This window comes from Xiphias gladius, chromosome 21 (assembly GCF_016859285.1).
Source record: "Xiphias gladius isolate SHS-SW01 ecotype Sanya breed wild chromosome 21, ASM1685928v1, whole genome shotgun sequence".
NCBI lineage: Eukaryota > Metazoa > Chordata > Actinopteri > Istiophoriformes > Xiphiidae > Xiphias > Xiphias gladius.
In genome coordinates this window covers 11,226,588-11,244,964 of record NC_053420.1, presented here as the reverse complement: position 1 = coordinate 11,244,964, position 18,377 = coordinate 11,226,588, and the positions used below count along the sequence as shown (strand labels likewise).

Genomic DNA, 18,377 nt, shown 5'->3' with positions numbered 1-18,377 from the left:
TTCTTTTTTTTTTTTTTTTTTGTGAAACCAGACATCTCAGTTTTTAATATCAAGGCTGTAGCTCTGCTTTTGACAGTGACACACTGATGAAAGTGATACTGAGAGGAAATGCAAAATGCCTGTTATCAACTTTTGCAGATGTCATAAAATGTCTGTGCTTGAGAGAACTGATCCTTCATGCCTTACTAGCCATCTGCAAAAATGGATGTTAAAGTGTCCCACTTTATTCTCTGCCGGTTTGAAAAAGACAGAGACAGTTTAATCAGTTGGGTTAATGTGTGTGGGGATAAACAAATCCTAATGAAATGAGCACAGCGAAGACAATACTCTCGTTTTGAACAAAAATACATTTGAGCTTATACTGTATTAGCCTTATCATCTCCATGACAACAGTTTTACTGGTAACATGGAGACGTATTTGTGTATAACCACAGCAATGTCTTCCAATTGAATTAAGCTGCACCTGTGAACATCATGGATGGAAATAATAGAGTGAAAGCAACTGTTAAAGTCCTGTTGCTGACTAGATAATGAGCATGAGATTGTTTGATTTTGTGTTGTTTTGTACAAAGCTTAGCGCACATTTCTTCTCACAGATGTCTGAAATGACTCATTACTGTATGTCATTGCAAGATTAATAAGCTGATAAACAAATGTGATGGCTAGATAACACGTGCTACATTTTTACAGTGTCATTTTACACGATCCTTTGGGAGAACGACTCAAAGTTCTTGTTTTTACATTAATAATGAAACCCCCTGACCTTCAATTAGTTATCTAGTACAATCCATTTTGTCAGATTAATGACAGCGAAAGCTGAGCTTGTTTTCTTCCTGATGCACCATTACAGAAATACAAAATAAATATATTCTACAACATGTTTGAGGAGCAGCAATAGCACAAACACTACTGGATATACAATGCAAATGGAAAAAGCAGACAATCAAATAAACAGCCTTATTGTGAACTTTTTTCCATTTTGTTTACCACTAGGATATAAACTTAACACCAGATTTGTGTACAGGGCACCAGAGCTGAGATGCATACAGAGAATATTAGATCAGAACCAATAGTAACACTTAAGATGTGGTAAGGACAGGCTTCTTTCTGGTACACTGGCTGCTCTGTCGAATAATTGGAGAACGTTATGCCAGCTCTGTCAATACATTTTTCTCGGAGGATAACAGTCCTGTGCCAATGAATATTTATGATTAATACAGCTATTTTGTGATAAATATTTGATACTACTTTATTCACCAAGCTGGTTGTATAGAATAAGAGTGCGAAAGATTGAGAAGTGTTCATACTATTCATGCAGTCTGTTTTGTATTTTAATTTAAAATACAGAACCTGTATTTGTTCAGTTAGGATACATCAAGTCTGACTTACTGTAATTCTTTTCCAAATTAAGACATGCATCATGCACCACATACAGTACCAATCAGTGTTTCCTGTAGTGAGTCATTATGGTCAACAACTGGGTGTGTTAGGATGTTGTATCTGTTGTTCACGACCGAGTATCACCACGTTTTATTGAAAAAAGGTTGAAGACAGGAGTTGGCCATTTAAGTTTTTACTGGAAACAACTGTGGAACTGCATTGAATAACACATTTGATGATGGTGGTTGCAAATCAGAAAAAGATGAGATACCATAAAAAAGTTATTTTTATATTTTTCTAGTATTGTACAGATCTGAAAAGGCTAAATTTTGTACGGAAATTTTTTTTCAGAAGAAAATGTACACGTGCTCGCAGCTGAACTTTTGCTGCTGAGACATTTAATATAGCTGAGATACTGAAATATTTAAAGTTTTGAAGTATATAAACAAAATTTACATTACATTTACATTTAATCATTTGGCAGATGCTTTTGTCCAAAGCAATGTACAAATGATGTACAACCAAGCCGCAGGAGATCAAGAAAAAGATGTGACTCAAACACAATTCAGCTGACACTTGTGCTACAAGGCTGGCAGATGCATGAAGTAACATATATATGCCAAGGAAATGATATTTTTTCTTTTCTTTTTTTTTTTTTTCTTTGGAAAAGGAGCTACAGTAGGATCAAGAGATAGAGCGAGGGCATATTAGGTGAGTAAGTACTTGCGGAAGACTTCAAGTGATTTTTGAAGTCAGAAACCAAAACGAGTGTGAAACCATTGAGGGAATTTTTAAGAGACAGGGTTGCACCAGTGAAAGCTCAACATCGAACTCCTGTAGGAAGTATAACACAGCAATTAAACATGCACACACATACGTAATCTACAGGGGGTGCAAGTAAAAAGAAGTAAATACAAAACACTTAGCCAAACCGTAATTCAACAGTTAGAAGGTTGTATTATCTACACATTAGCCTCTGACAGCTGGTATAGTGGTTAGTTTAGTTAGCAGTAAACTGATGGCAAGTAAAGTAAATTATTATAGATTAAATTAAAAAAACAGCTATGATAAAAGGAGTACTTAATTGTTATGCTCTGACAATGTGCTTATCAATATTTGCCTGGACACAGATCTGAGAAAATGGTGGATGTAACAATGTCGATTAAACTCAAACTGCCATGGAACTGTGCCAGTAGTGGTTGCTATAGCAACAGGATGTTCAGCTGAAACCAACTGTTGTTGGCAATGAGTGCCCCTACAGCATAAACTGTTAAAAATCACAGTTGAAGAATAAATAACTCTTTTACGACGTGACAATGCTATGGTAAGAGCTGGTAAGGTTTAGGCACAAAAAAAACTTAGGTTAGGTTTAGGGAGAGATCATGGTTTTACCATGGCCACTAGAGGGATTTGTTACTTGAAAGAACCTGGGGTATTTGCCGAGAAGAACGATGTTGTCTCACACAACTGCTAGATGTTGCTTAAAGGTGCTATATGTAAGTATTTGCTCTCAGTACAGAGCCAACGCTAGTGTTAACAGCTGTTTACTTACCAGTCTAGAAGAAACGTTGCAAGTTCAGCATCAAACTTCCTTCCTTTACTCGCCAAGAACTGTCTCCAGCGGCGGTGAGCAATGCCAACTCTTGTTTTGCTTCTATCATGGTTTCTTGCCCTCTGGGCAGTGCTACATCTTCATCCTCTCAATTCTGGACTGAGGGCAGACTGGATGCTACAATGTCTCACTATCATTCATGAAGTACGAATTGGTATTATGAAACAGGACGGGCCAGGGCTAGCTGGTTAGCATGCTAACTTCAGTGGATATCTCTACAATGCAATACATCGACGTCTTTGACAAAACGTCCAAGTTTCTTCACATGCTGTTGATGATTACCAGTTGTGACAACATGTAGCTGGTATTGTTATGCGCGCGTGTGTTCCATCATGGCAAAATGTGGTCCTGGAGACACCTGCTGTAGTAGAAACTACCACAGAGGCTGTTTTGAGCACTTTGGCAAGTGTTTATACGTCTGTCTCTCTGTGGACAGATACAGTCACGAAACTTTACAGGTGTGTCGCTGAGATCCAAATGAAGGCTGAGTTTGAAGATGGGTGTGGTCCGACCCATGTAATATGTAATATGTGATAATGTAGTAATAATTACTGAGTACTCATGGGTCAGAAAGTCAACATGTTGACGGGTGTCGTGGCTGGTGCGATCCCATCGCTAGATAGTCCTTTAACAATAAAAGGTAACTGTGCCATGTGCATTTTATATAATAAAACACAAAGATTATTATTTCATAATCAAAAACATAAAAGACATAAAATTAAGGTACAGTACTTTACTGTTAATGTGGCATTGTGGATTACTAATATTATACTTTTTGCAGTAGATGTTTGGCCTGTTCACATTAAACTATTGATGAACACACAGTCATCAAATGTAAAAGCCTAGTTAATAATCATAATACAGGGCTGCACTGTAGCTGATACAGAGGAAATCATAAGTAGACTACGTCCAAAAAAAGTTTCGATGAACCTGTTGCAAATTTGCCATGTAGTGACTGTTGCTGGTTAAGTGGAAAGCAGCACAACAGGGGACTTTTCAGGCTTCCTTTGCACCTTATTGTGAAAAATGCCTGTTATAATTTCCTAGAGCCAAAGATGGCATCTTCAAATCCCTTGTTTTATCTGACCATCATTCCAGACCCCAAAGATGTTATGTTTACAATCATGTCTGACAAAAAAGCAACAAATCTTCACATTTGAGAGGCTAACACCCGAGAATTTACCATTAGGATTTTGTCGATCGGCTAATCATTACATCAACAAAATTATTTCAAATTTCTAATACTGTATATAGTGCCAATACAAAAGTGTGTAAGATGGGTAAGAGTGAATCATATTTAAAGAAAAAGCTCAACATCCCTTAACAAAGGAACTGTGTTTGTCCAAGTGAAAGTCTGTGATCTATCTCTTATTTTTATAGTGGCAGTATGAACAGACCACAGTAAACAGAAGAGGTTGTTCACATTTTCTAGCAACATGAGGAAACGCTAACCTTTAATGCAGCCATTGTCTGCGATGTTTTTCAGTTGATTGCATCTGTTTTCAGTGTTGCTTCCGTGTCTATCGAGAATGAGCAGAAATACACAAAAAGACAAACCTTGCAATGGTAAATTCATGATAATGATGCAGATTTTTGAAAAAAACTGAGGTGTGCTGGTAAATGTGATAATAGAAGTAAAGGAAGCATTTATGACAGAGGAGGAGGAGGGGGACTGACGCAGATGGAATTTAAGATCAAATAGGAGGACTAAATGCTTAGTCTTTTAACACAAGCAGAAATTTTAATTCATGATCTCAGAGGCGGACAATAGGATACATGGAGGTGTGTGGCTGATGCAGTAATAGAACCAAGCAAGATAAAAGCAAAACCCTGTAATGCACTGTGACACAGGGCTCACATCAAGAGCAGAGAAAAGAAATGGTAAAAATGTTCATCTGATAAAAAAGCCCTGTTTTCTGTCAAATATTAATGATTCCATGAAAGGCTTTACTTATAACAGCAGCTATTCTGAATTTATAAGAGGGCGCAGTTACACTGAATAGTGATAAATAACTTCTTCCATCTCTCACGATCACACCCCTTTGTCTTTTAATAGATGGGTACACAACACAGTCAGTCGCATCTGTCTGTTTCTCTTACATACACACGCACACATGCACACACACAGGCACACACACACACACACACTGAACTGAAAAACTATGCGTGCATGCGCCTGTGTATGTGCGTGCTCAGTGTTTGCGCAGCTCTGACTTATTTTTCACACTTTTCCCTTTAACTTCCTGTGAGTCACCAGCAGTGGAGGAAATACTTTACAGCTGTACCTTTATTTTTGTGTGAAAACATGGCTTAATGCACACAGAGAACAAAAGCAGGAATCTGGTACAATGTTTTGCTTCACTTGTAAATTCCTGTGCACCTACTTAATTTGCTTTGCTACTCAATGGTAAAGTGCAGTTATAGAGCTGTTACATAACCTTTGCTTATTTAAGTATGTCATGAGCCTAGAGTGGCTTATGTAACTTTACAAGATGGTATAAATCTGTAGATCCTCTCCTCTTTCACTTATCTAAAATCCAATATACATCTTTTGTGCGGATGGAAATCGCTCTCAGAGAATCAGGGAGAAGTATCCTTGATTATAGTGCATGAGATTATTTTTGCTGAAGTGGATAGTGTCTTTCCACGAATTTTTTTTGTAGTTTTTTTTTTAATCACAATTAATGTGATGCACTGCGGTACTGGTTGCAAATGTTGCCTGTCACAAGTGAGATTTACGGAGAAAAGAAATGAAGATATTTCAGATATTCATAATTAATGTTTTCCAAGTCACCACAAAAGGAATGAAAAGTCCTTTGATGACAGTGGAGCTTGATGGCTGCGTGTTCATTTGTCATTCACAGTGCTACAGGGAGAAATTAAATGTCTGTAGAATTTGGCCTAATAATTTGTAAAAATGTTCCCTATGGAGTAAACTATGACAGTCAAAATAAACCTGTCACTGTGAGTGCTTCTGGATGAGTGGTTGGAATGTTGCCGTGGCGTTACATAACCCAGAGGCATTTACCCAGATGACTCTTACCTCTGCTTTATGACTTGTGAACTAAAATGATTTTTTTATTTGGGACTAATTTACAGATATAAAGCACGGATTATAAAATTTAAACTATAAAGTTTAGATTCAACCCCCCCCACCCCCACCCCCTCTGGTCGGAGCATATGAACATGAGCCCATGACTCAGCAACACAGGTGATTCTAGATAGAGTTTGGTGTCGGTATTGGTGGGGCACAGGTACAGTTGAATTGAATTATAAAGAGGATGTTAATTAGTAAAAGCCATGTGGGTACTTGAGATTAACCTACCTGGATAAAATGAATGAGAGAGAAGTTTGATTCTTCTGCTTAGTTCTTAATGTGATCGGTTAATAGAGCAAAGAGGAATGTGTGTGAGGGGAAGGGCTAGGAGGTGTTGCTAAGAGGGCGTAACACTCACGTCGCACCACTCAGATCACGATAGCGAGCAACCGAGTTTTGTTCACATCGGCCTCCTAGTTGTAATTTTGAGTTTTCTTACATTCTTACAGTGAGGACATTTCCCACTTGGTGAAAAGAACTACAGAAGCATCAACAAACCTGTGGCAACATGACTGCAAAGCCACTGCAGGCAGTTGCTATTAAATAAAAACCAATATTATAACTAATACAGTCGATTCAGCAAATTCAAAAGGCGCTACATAGACACTGTTTATTTGTATGTGGTGTCACAAGTAAACAAACCTCTCCAAGTACATAATAATGCAGAAGTACCTAATCTAGGTTAATTAAATGATGTGACTACAAGGCTAGTGGTAGGGCAACCATTATGGAATAACACACGGACACTCCCAAGTCAGATTAACAGGAGCTTTTCCTGTTCTTCCCATTCTGCTGACATTGCATAGGAATTCAGAACTCACTCAGATCATGCGTAAAATAGCAAAAGTTAGAACTTGTAATGCAAATTAAAGCATTATCATTAAATTAAGTTAAAGCAACAGTTTGCTAACACGTTACCCATAAAACTTTATGAGACAATAATATGTCATAGCTTGAAGTTCCTCTGCCCCAAGTGGCCAAAAAAAGCAATTCATGTAACTTTAAAGCTCCAGCAATCAATATTTTTATATTAACATTGAATCAATTTAGTTTTTGTAATATAAAAATATAAGAACCGTGGTATTTTAATGGTAATACATGATATTTTCACAACCACAAGCTGCCGTACATATAGACACTCCACCGCGCCCTCACAATATTTTCATGCTACAGTGTGTAAAACATGAACTGTTATTTGTGATAGTGCATGTCTTCATAGAATCTTTAACTTTAATTAAAATTGAATTAATATTTAGGGTAATACATTTAGATTTTAATTTGACTATTGGAAAAAAGTAGGAAAAACTGTATATAGATCAATGATCTGTTTTTACTTCTGAGACCAAATGCATTTTTCTGTCATTATCTTATTGCCATAATTGATGAATGATTCCTGGTACTCTGGCCATATTTACCGTTTTGCAGGGTGTTCCATGTGTGGTGAACTCTGCAATATATGCTGTAACTGTGAACATGAATGTGCCGTGAACAGGAAGTTGATTTTAGCAGAAACAACACTTGTTGCACTAATGGTAGTTCTTGTGCCGGGGCATCTTATAAATAAATCATTTTGTGGCATTAAATTAGGTCCTTCTTTACACTGTACGTCTCATTTTTTTCTCCTCATATTTCAGCAACCCCATCCCGCCCCTCTAGCTGTCAGACCAGGCTACAGTCGGGGATGTGTTAAAATCTTTTTGTATCACCCTTGCTTGGCTCTCTGCCTTCCCCATAGGTCCACTAGCCACCGGGAAAACTCCAGGCTCTCCAGATGGCCAGTCCGCTTCTGATAGCACATTACCAAGTCCTTTTGAACATCAGTGCATGCTAAATTTCAAATGATATTTCAGTTGTTTGGCATTCAGTAACATTGGTAAATCAAATCTTTGTTGTACAATAGAGTGAGGAGGGATTCGGAAACTCTCATTTCCAAATCACTGTAAAATCCCATATTCAGCAAAGTCCTGCATATCATCGTAAATATGGGCAAGAGATACTGTAAAGCAGGAAGTTACTGAGTCTTCGTTTCCTGTAGGCTGCCAATTGTTGTGGTGGAAACTATGAAGCAATCACCAAAGCTTAGTACCAGTTGCGGAGCTGGATCCTCTGCCATCAGCATTTCTAGACCAAATATGTCATAACGGGCAATTAGGCCAGTGCTGTTTCAAAGTCTGTCTCCACACATGAACAAAAAAAATTCAGCTTTCTTTTGCTCAAATTTGGAACAACAACTGGTATATCCTTTGAAGCCCTCATTATCCCATATAATCCACTGTGGACCAGTCAGTTGTTTGATGGCTTGTTCAGATGATCCTTGTCATGTGACTGTGTTTCATTTACATGGTATTTGCTTCAGATGGTTATCATACATCACATTTACTGAACCATTAAAAATGTCCCTGCAGGATGGAAATAAAGGCAACCAGGCAAAAACACCAATGTTCTTAAAAGCATCCTGCACATGATGTTCATCACAGACTATTGTACTGTACACACAGTACATTTATCCATATTTTACGTTATATATTTACAGTTTACAGTTTACAGTTACGATTTATCCGGTAGAGTGTTTGCCAGTTTTCTTTACTATGATTGTGAAACATCACAACTTCTATTGTAAACTTAGGTATCATGAAACACGCCCCGGTCTACAAATGGTATTTACACTTTGTCAGCTTTTTGAAGGCAACTTCATAGCCATGAACATGGAAATGCTGGACTTATACAAAACCTGACTTTGTAATTCGAATAGCAGGACTGTGACAGAGTGTGTCAGTATCGGTACAAACACGTCATTTTTCAAAATGATTTCTCTCTCTCTCAAACATGTAAATGTTTTAATAAACATAATGGATTTGGAATAGATTCATGCGCTGGGATATTGGTTTGAAAGAAATGTTTTTACAGATAATACCGAGACCAAATAAAATTAAAGACCATGCCATTTTTAGGATCAAACTTAATTTAAAAGCAATCTAATCAAAAACTACCAATGTTTAACTCGATCCAAGTTGGTAGGCAATTTTTTCTTTTCTTTTCCCCAAAGACAGAAATACATAGCTCTCCTTTGTATGTTATATTTGAAAATGCTGAATATGTGATTATACTCAAATTGGTTGATTTTATCGTAAGGATGCTAGATAAGATAGTATTACCATTAATGCAAAAATATTTACAAAAAACTGCAAACTACTTAATTCTGAGAGAACAGCACCCAAATGCATATGAGGTGATACATTTGTTTTGATAGTGAAGGCTTTCAGCCTTGGGCAGAGTGACAGGCAGCTAAATAGTTTTCTCCACTTTCAGAAGACATTTGAATTATAAACCAGGTCCTTAATTATAGTGAATAGAAATCATTTGCATGGCTGTTACTGAGGAGTGTCATTTATTTAGTTAACAAATAACCAAGAATTGCATCAAATTCGAGTCAGGATGGAGAACAGATGTTAACACCAGCTTTTAAAAGTGCAAGATTAATAAGGTTTTATAAAAAAATGACCATCATGCTGCAGAACAGTGCATCTCAAATTCAAGAGCAGCAGAAGGATATCAGTGAGAGATCTTTTTTTCCCCCTTGCCTCGACACCTGCCACATTCAAATGACCTCTGAGAGCAGCATGGGGATCTGCCTGATAGATATTACAGTATTTTGTCTCTGTCTGCTACGTTCAAGACTTCGGTGCCACCCTCCCCCACCATGCAAGTTGACCTTTCATATATAATATACCATGTTTGGTAAAGGTCACTACTGTTTTGGCCTCTCTCCACTGGTTTTGTTGTGTGATTGGAAATGCCCACAGAGTCTTCAATATATAAATATTTTTCATCTCACTGTCAAAAAACATGCAAAGGGCAAGTAATCATGATACATTTTCAGAAAGTGATTTTTGAGATTTCTAATCACGTCAGGCTGATTAGCTTACACCGGAGCATGCAAAGCTTTAATGTTATGGGTTTCTCCTCTCATTAATTTCCATTACTTCTTTTCAGCCATGATCAGCTTTGTGTTCTCATGACCTGAAGTCTTGTGCAGGGAAAGCTTGAAATTAGTGTAAGACCCTGATGTATCATATGTCATGAATTGAAAAATAAAATACTTTGTTATCAGGGAACGCATCACCTGTTCAAAGCACTAAATTGTAAAGATATGACAATATATTTCCCTCTCGACCACAGATTTAATGTCGCTAGCATATCCTTTTTTTCTCAGACGTTACTTTCAATGCAATAGCAATGGATTTTCTTACATTAGATTTCCCAATCATATAAAGTGCCTGCTGCCGGCCCCCTGTAACAGGTGCAGAAACCTAAACAGCCTCTTTGAAAACTGAATACCTCATTGCTGAAACCATGCACATTATTTCATTACAGGGAGATCTTATAGTGGTGGGTAAGACATGTCTCCACTCCTCTATGTTCAGTATATTGTTGAAACAATTTCGACCTTCAGCAAATTTTGCTCATCAGCTGGAATTTGAGACTTTTGTTTCATCACCTTGTCTTTCATTCTGTCATCATCTGTCTCTGTGGTGGTTCTGTTTTAAGACTTGGGAATGTGAAAGGCTCCAGTTAAGCTTCAAATGGCCCTCCTCCCCTCCCAATGAGATGGAAACATTAATCAATTAGGTTGGCCCTTAAAGGATCTGAAGGAGATGAAGCTCCCCTCTCTCTGAAAATGAAATGCCACAGACTTTTAAATCCAGTCAAAGGGCATTTTTCCCAATCTTGCTCTCTTCTTTTTTTTCCCCTCCCTTTCATTCCTCACTCCCTGTTTCATTCATCTTCCCTCCCAACCCCCTCTCATTTCTTATGTGCAACACAAGTAGAAGGTCGGGGAATGAGAGGATGATGAAGAGGAGGGTTTATTCAGGAATGGAATGGGAGGACGAGGGGATGATGGGGCTGTGAAAACATGAGTAGAAATAACATCTTCAAAGAACAAATCTAAGGGTTTAAAACTACAAATTTTGTAGATTTACATTGTTACCTCCAATCTTTTCTTTTACTGTAATTTTAAAGTAGACGCCAAAAAGGGAAAAAAAGAAGAAAAAAGAAAAAAATAGATTTATTTGGAATTGTTTCATTTCTGATGCACAAACAAGTCAGAACACGCTGGTTGTCAATTATACTTGATATGGAAATGGTATAACAAATAATATGTAATCTAATAAACTGTCATACATCTGAATGTGAATAATAAATATTGTATGTGGTTGGTTTGCATCTGGTGGAAATGCAACAGCAGCTAATTACTAGTATGGAAAAGGGTCACGCAGAGGGTGGAGCGTACTCCATGAATGGCAGTTGTTTCAATGGCCGATTGTCCAAAGGAACAAGAGACAACATAGTCTCATTATTGAAGGTCAGTGGCTAGAAAAGGTTAGCAAAGGTTCACCATTGAACAGCCCTTTGTGGTGCGCCTGCCATGGCCTCACACAGAATTTATTCACACAAGCTTTGATTCAAAACTCAACTGTGCTTTGGTAAAGAGAAGTGCAAATTCTGCAAAGCATTCTTTGGCACGTAATTGTTGTTATTCTGGAACTGTCGTTCATTTTAGTTCATTTGCACATTTTAATTCAGTTGATGCTAAGCCAGGAAATGGTCTTGCATTTTGTCATTTGAAATGTCTACAGTTTCCTTAAGTTAGTTACAGGGTTTCTTGTATAGTACATCTTTACTTACTTGAGACAGGCCCTCTTTCTGAGAGAACATACAGATAAACAGTAGGTATGATCTCATAGGGGAGCAACTAAAATTTACTCGTTGTCAGAAGCATGCATTAAAATATCCCTAGTCAACAATGGTGTCCTTTGTAAGGCTGTGGTCAATGTGTCAGATTTAGGCAATATGAAGCTACTTACTGTGTCTGGAAAGTCTGGATGTTGCATCTGGACCCATTATATGCCTTGCGAACACAGAATTGTATCCCACCGAACCCTGTCATGTCATCATTTCCATTGTTTGTCTTCATAGTCTTTCCTAGAGTCCCATTTAAAATAGCCTTCTTGTCGTCCATTTATGATCGTAGTTGTTTTGAACAGAATCATTGAAAACAGTTGATGCGCATGGTTGAGGAGAAACAACAAAATTTACTGAGCTGAATGGTTTTTCATTCAACATATTTAAGTAGCTGCAGACGAGCGGAAATGTGAAAGTGAAAAATTAAGCACCTGAGTACCACTCTGATTTGACTCAAATTGACATAAAGTGAAATTTATTGTGTGGGAACCAAAGTAAAAGTCGTTCATAAAGTTATTTACAAAGCATTTTTATAAGCTAGTCTATCAAAAGTGATTCACAGAACACGAATGACACAAATCAAAGCAATGGTGAGTCTGTTTATCATAATCAGTGTCCATGGGTTGGTTTTTTTTCCACAAATTTGCTGCTTTTTTCTGTGTAATTCTGTGAAAAAAGCGTTTTGTGGTCATTAATGAGTCATCTTTCTGCTTAATGGATCTATTGAACTATTTCCTGTTTAACATTGCTTTTCTGTTTGCTTTTCTCAGGACAACCTTATATGGAATTGCTACCAGTGGACTGAGGCAATGTTATTACAACATTTACATTAGTGCTAAACTAAATCAGAGAGAAAGGTAGCAGCATTTAGGACTTTAAATTTGGGTTAAGCAAGTAAAAACTTGCAGCATCCATGTGAAAAATAATCTCGTACTTCTCAGATGTCAGAAAGAAAGTACTCGACCTATAAAACTTCTGGCAGTAATTTCTGAACCTGAAAGCTTTGACCTGTTTTACAAAAGAATAAGCATTAATATTTTACACAAAATGACCAACAATGGAAGTCCTGCAGTGCCTGACGAAACTGCACCTTGACGGCTTCACTTCCCATAACTAGTGGGGAACTGAAGGTCTTATTATAGTGACATTAAATAACACTTGCATAACTCTGCTTATTTGTTACAGTTGAGAGAATAGACTAATGTGTTTTCTCTGATGTGGAGGAGGAGGAGGAGGCCATTTGAGAGATACTTAACTTAATGTACAGTAGGACCTATGAGATACACGGCATCTAAATGTTGTTTGTTGAAGGACACCTCTCTTTTTCTGTTCCCTATTCTTTTAATAATACTTTGTATTATTTTTACATGAATGTAATACAGTTATAAAAAATATTTTCACATTGGGCTCATCAAACTCCCATCCTTTGTCATTCACTGCCAGTCACTTCATCAGAGATGTTGTGCTGAGACATTTAATTTGTGCTCATAGAATTATAATTTTGTTTGGGCTTATTTTTATTTTTCTTGTGCATTAACTGAGAGGAAAGGTCGGGGGATCATCAACATCGCCAGGGTTCATCCTCTTGAGACCACGAATGTCTGTACAAAATTTTACCTTAGTCCGTCCAGTAGTTGTTGAGGTACTTCAGTCTGGACCAGAGTGGTGGGCTGACGAACGACCAACATTGCCATCACTAAAATCTTATCTAATAATACTTCTATCTCATAAGTAATTCTTAAACTCAGTTCTTTAAGGTTCCAAAAAGGAGGACCAATCAAGTTATGTAGCCAGTAAGACTGAACTGTCCAGCAAATCTATGCTTTCTGTCATGGAGACAGAACCCCTTTATATCATCTTTTATCATTGGCAAAAGACTGTATCTACAATGTATCTGCTCCAGTAAACACCATTTTAAGTTTGACAGGATTTTGTTATTGTATATTTAGAGTACCTTGCGAGTGACTATTATTTTGACCAATAAAATACAACGACACCTCAATATGAAAACCACTCAGATTGAAGAGAGAAACCTTATCATTCCAAGGTCACAAATTTAGTCAGTAAAAATGATGTATCACTGTGAAGGACTGACAATCACGTTACCAAGCAAAGTGCCATTAGAAATGCAACTGTAACCCTTTAAATGTTAGACACATATCTATATATATTACATATAATACCATGTTACATTTGTTTTTTTATATATTTATAATGTTGCATATTGAAGAATTTTACAATCACTGTTTAGCTGCAGGAGCAGGAAAGGATAGGAGAGTGTTCTGCTTATGCTTTCTGGTTCTTTGATTTCTGCATTTTCCTCTAGTAAAAAAAAATGTTCTGCCAGCATTTTCTGTGATAATGACTTTATATCAGTCACAGTCAATTTGGAGCCAACATAACAATTACAGCATCATTTTTTTCTCTTTTTTTAAAACTTGAGGAACCTTGTAGTATATATTATTTAAAATGTTGCTTAAAAACAATTGAGACAAGGGAGAAACAACAGCTATCTCATAATGTGATGAAAGTACTAGTTAATGATATACAGTGGTGTGAAACAAACAAGTAAAGGCAGAGAATGAGCATAAACCCCAGTCACACTGTGTCTTGAGATAAAAGGAAGAATTATTTTTTTGGTGTTGTTTACTGTTCATTGGCGATAATCAGTGCACGTTTCCATGTGGAAGAAGAATTAAAAGAGGAGAGATCTAAGGGGCAGAGTAGAAAGGGAAGAAAATGTTTCCGTCTTTGTCTTGTGCGACTCGTCAGTAAATGTTTTGTTTTAGAGTGAAATTGTGCAAAATTTAAAAAAAAAAAACCTGACATTTTCTTTCCAAAGCACAGACCATTACTGAACATTACTGAGTTCCTTCGCTTAAAAACATGAACATTAAACATTTTTAAGAGCTGAGAGTTGCTCACTTCTTGAAGTTATCTTGCCACGAAAGGGAAATTAGCCATCAATTTTGAAAAAGTAAAATCACTTAAGCTCAGACTGAGTTATAAAACCAGTACTGCTGACATTATCTAAGTAACAGCAGGGTCGTAACCCTTAATGGAAAATATTGTTTTATATTTTCTCTCATTTCCTGGTGCTAGCAGAAGCTCTTACCAAGGCAATAAAAAGCGTTTGTTCCGTTAATTGCTCTGAGTGGATGAGTGTATTTTGAGATGGAACGCTAGGCGTTATATGATTTACATTCTACAATGGAAAGAAGTTGATCTTGCATGTTAAAGTTTGCGTGACTTTGCCTCAACTTCTGTCCCGGTGTCATCTCCCCTTTATTTACATGTTGCACCAGTCTGAGTCCCTGCTTGTTTCACCCCTCCACCCTACAACTCATTCCACCCGCTGTCAAAGTCTTCACCAACATCCTTCTCTCGCTTCTACCCCTTTCTTTTTTTCCATTTACCCAATTCCTTCCACCCCCTCTTTTTTTTTTGTTTTAAATCACCCATTTTTCCCTCTCTATGGCATAATTCCCTCTCTGTCTGGCCAATACTTGGTGTTAACACACTATTGCAACACAAAAACTACACACATTCCTTTCCTATGAAGCCATGAGTCGACTCATGCCAGATATCCCCGTGTATTGTATCCTCTGCTGTAACAGTGACTGAGAGACTGAGTGAACAAGAGACAGTGGCAGAGAAAGTGAGAGACAGGCAGAGAGGAATCAGACAGACAGCGACACTGAGGTGCAGAGGGAGAAGAAATAAGTATCCTTGTGATTATTAACCTTATGAGCTCGGAGTCAGGACAGCCTGAGCTGGCATCTGATGGCAGAGCGCCACAGCAAGCCCACGGTGCGACCCATCTGTGCCTGGTATTAAAGCAGGCTCACACCCCAGGGCCAGAGCCACCATGCCGCGCAATAGCTACACGGATATAGGCACAGTCCTGAGGGGGCCAACAAGTCACCCACTGGGATGACAATGGCAGCTTGGTTAACACAAACACACACTTACACTTGCACAAAAGCTCCCACACATGCAACAAAAGCACAGAAAGAAAACAAATACGTTGGTAGGAATGCATAACTTACACGTTGCTCTGCCTTGCAAAAACACATTAATGACACTTTCTTACACTTATGAGTGAGCACATAACACCACTCAACCTCATTCCTAAAAACAGTGTGATACACGTTTGGCTGTGAGCGATGTTTTTCCCTCTCTGAACTTATTTGAAGCTCTCGTTGTACATTGTTCTGTGTTTATATCCTGTTGTGTCGACCGCTGTGTGAGTATTTGTTGCGCTTGTCCAGGAGTGTGTGAACGTGATTGTGTTGCGTGTGTGTGTGTGTGTGTGTGTGTGTGTGTGTGTGTGTGTGTGTGCGCGCAAGGGTCAAAACTGGAGCACAGTAGCAATGTGCATTATCTTACTTTCATGTCTATTCTCAGTATGTATTCCAACGCCTACTGGCTAGCAGACAGGCATCAAAATAAAATAAAGCGAATGAAATCACTAACTGGAATAGCTGTGGGTAGTAATGTAGTGAAGTAGGTGAAACAGAGGTTATCAAACGCTATAGCTTAGTGTGAACTTTATGGCCTAAAAATAATACCAGTGTCATACGTGACAACAGGTATGATCTTAAAAGGGATAACAAAACACAAATTCATACATTTATAAAAATAATTAATATTATATACCAACATGGGGTCATGTTTTATTATGGCTTTCCTGTTAGACACTATATGAAAAATATACAAGCTAAATCATCGCGTCTCTCCTAATATTCAGCACAGTTAATGGACATCCATGACAGTCCAGTCAGTGACATAATTAAGAAACAAAATAAAAAGAAATATGACAATGAGAACCTCATGAAGCTTAGAGGTTTTTAGGGTTACATTTCCTTGTCTGGATTATAGTAAGACCGCAATTGTACATAGCTAATGTGTATGTTTCATCTTGGAACTGCAGAGTTATAAAAATATTTCCCCACATTATATAACAACATAACAATATATATTATTTATATATATATTATTTTCCTACACTGAAGCCATATGATGTTTACATCAAATATTCAAACCAAATATTCAAACCTTGCATTGCATCAGTTGGAAATATTTTACATTTATTGACATTTCCATATAATTCATCAGTATTGGTACTGTATTGGTTATATTTGGAAATATTTAAATGTTTACTAGAAAGATTAATTTATTCGTTTTCAGAGGCTCAAAAGTAAATGGACAAGACAACGTAATTATAAATATATGGATTATTTTTAATACTTGGATGAAAATCCTTTCCAGTCAATGACTGTCTGAAGTCTGGGGCCAATGGACATCACCAAATGCTGAGTTTCCTCCCTTGAGATGCTTTGCCAGGCCTTTATTGCAGCTGCCTTCAGTTGATACTTGTTTGTGGGTCTTTTTGCCCTCAGCTTTGTCTTCAGGAGGTGAGAAAAATGCTCAGTTGGGTTGAGGTCAGGTGACTGACTTGGACATTGAAGAATATTAGAGTTCTTTGCCATTAAAAGCTCTTGGGTTGCTTTCGCAGTATATTTTGGATCATTATCCATCTGTGCGGGAAAACACCGTCCTATCAGTTTTGCAGTATTTGGCTGAATCTGGCCAGATAATATAGCCCTGTACACTTCTGGATTCGTCCTGCTACTTCTGTCAGCAGTCACATCATCTATAAACACCAGTGACCCAGTTCCATTAGCAGCCATACATACCCATGCCATGACACTGCCTCCACCATGTTTGACAGATGATGTAGTATGGTTTGGATCATGAACCATTCCTCTCCTTCTCCATACTCTTCTCTTCCCGTCATTCTGGTGCAAGTTAACCTTGGTTTCTTCTGTCCAACGAAACTTGTTCCAGAACTGGGCAGGCATTTTTTTAGATGTTTTCTGGCAAAGTCCAATCTGGCCTTTCTGTTCTTGAGTGTTACCAGAGGTTTGCACCTTGGTGCACCCTCTGTATTTACATTACTGAAGGCGTCTCTTGATTGTAGACTTTGACAATGATACGCCTACCTCCTCGAGAGTGTTCTTGACCTGGCTAGATGTTGTGAAGGGTTTTTTCTTCCCCAAAGAAGGAATTCTGCGATCATCCACTTTAGCTGTCTTCCATGGTCTTCCAGGCCTTTTGTTGTTGCTGAGCTCACCAGTGCATTCCTTCTTTTTAAGAATGTACCTAATTGTTGCCACTCCTAAAGTTTCTGCCATCTGTCTGATGGGTTTGTTTTGATCTTTCAGACTAATGATGGCCTCCTTCATTTGCATCAACATCTCTTAGGACTGCATATTGAGAGTTCCAATGAACAGCTACCAAATGCAAATGCACTTGGAATCAACTCCAGGCATTTTATCTGCTTAATCTGTCATGAAATAAAAAGGGAACAGGCCACATCTGGCCATGAAACTGATCCACTGTCAATTGTCCAATTACTTTTGGGCGTTTGAAAATGAGGGAATATGTTTAAAAATGGCTGCAATTCCTAAATGGTTAATTAAATATTTTTGTTACACCCCTTAAATTAAAGCTGAAATTCTACACTTCAATCACATCTTG

General features: G+C 37.8%; 1 protein-coding gene across 1 annotated transcript in view; it reads left to right on the top strand.

The window, feature by feature from the left end:
• tox2 (TOX high mobility group box family member 2) overlaps positions 1–18,377 on the top strand; it is a 115,826-nt gene that overhangs the window by 116 nt on the left and 97,333 nt on the right. The window lies entirely within an intron of this gene.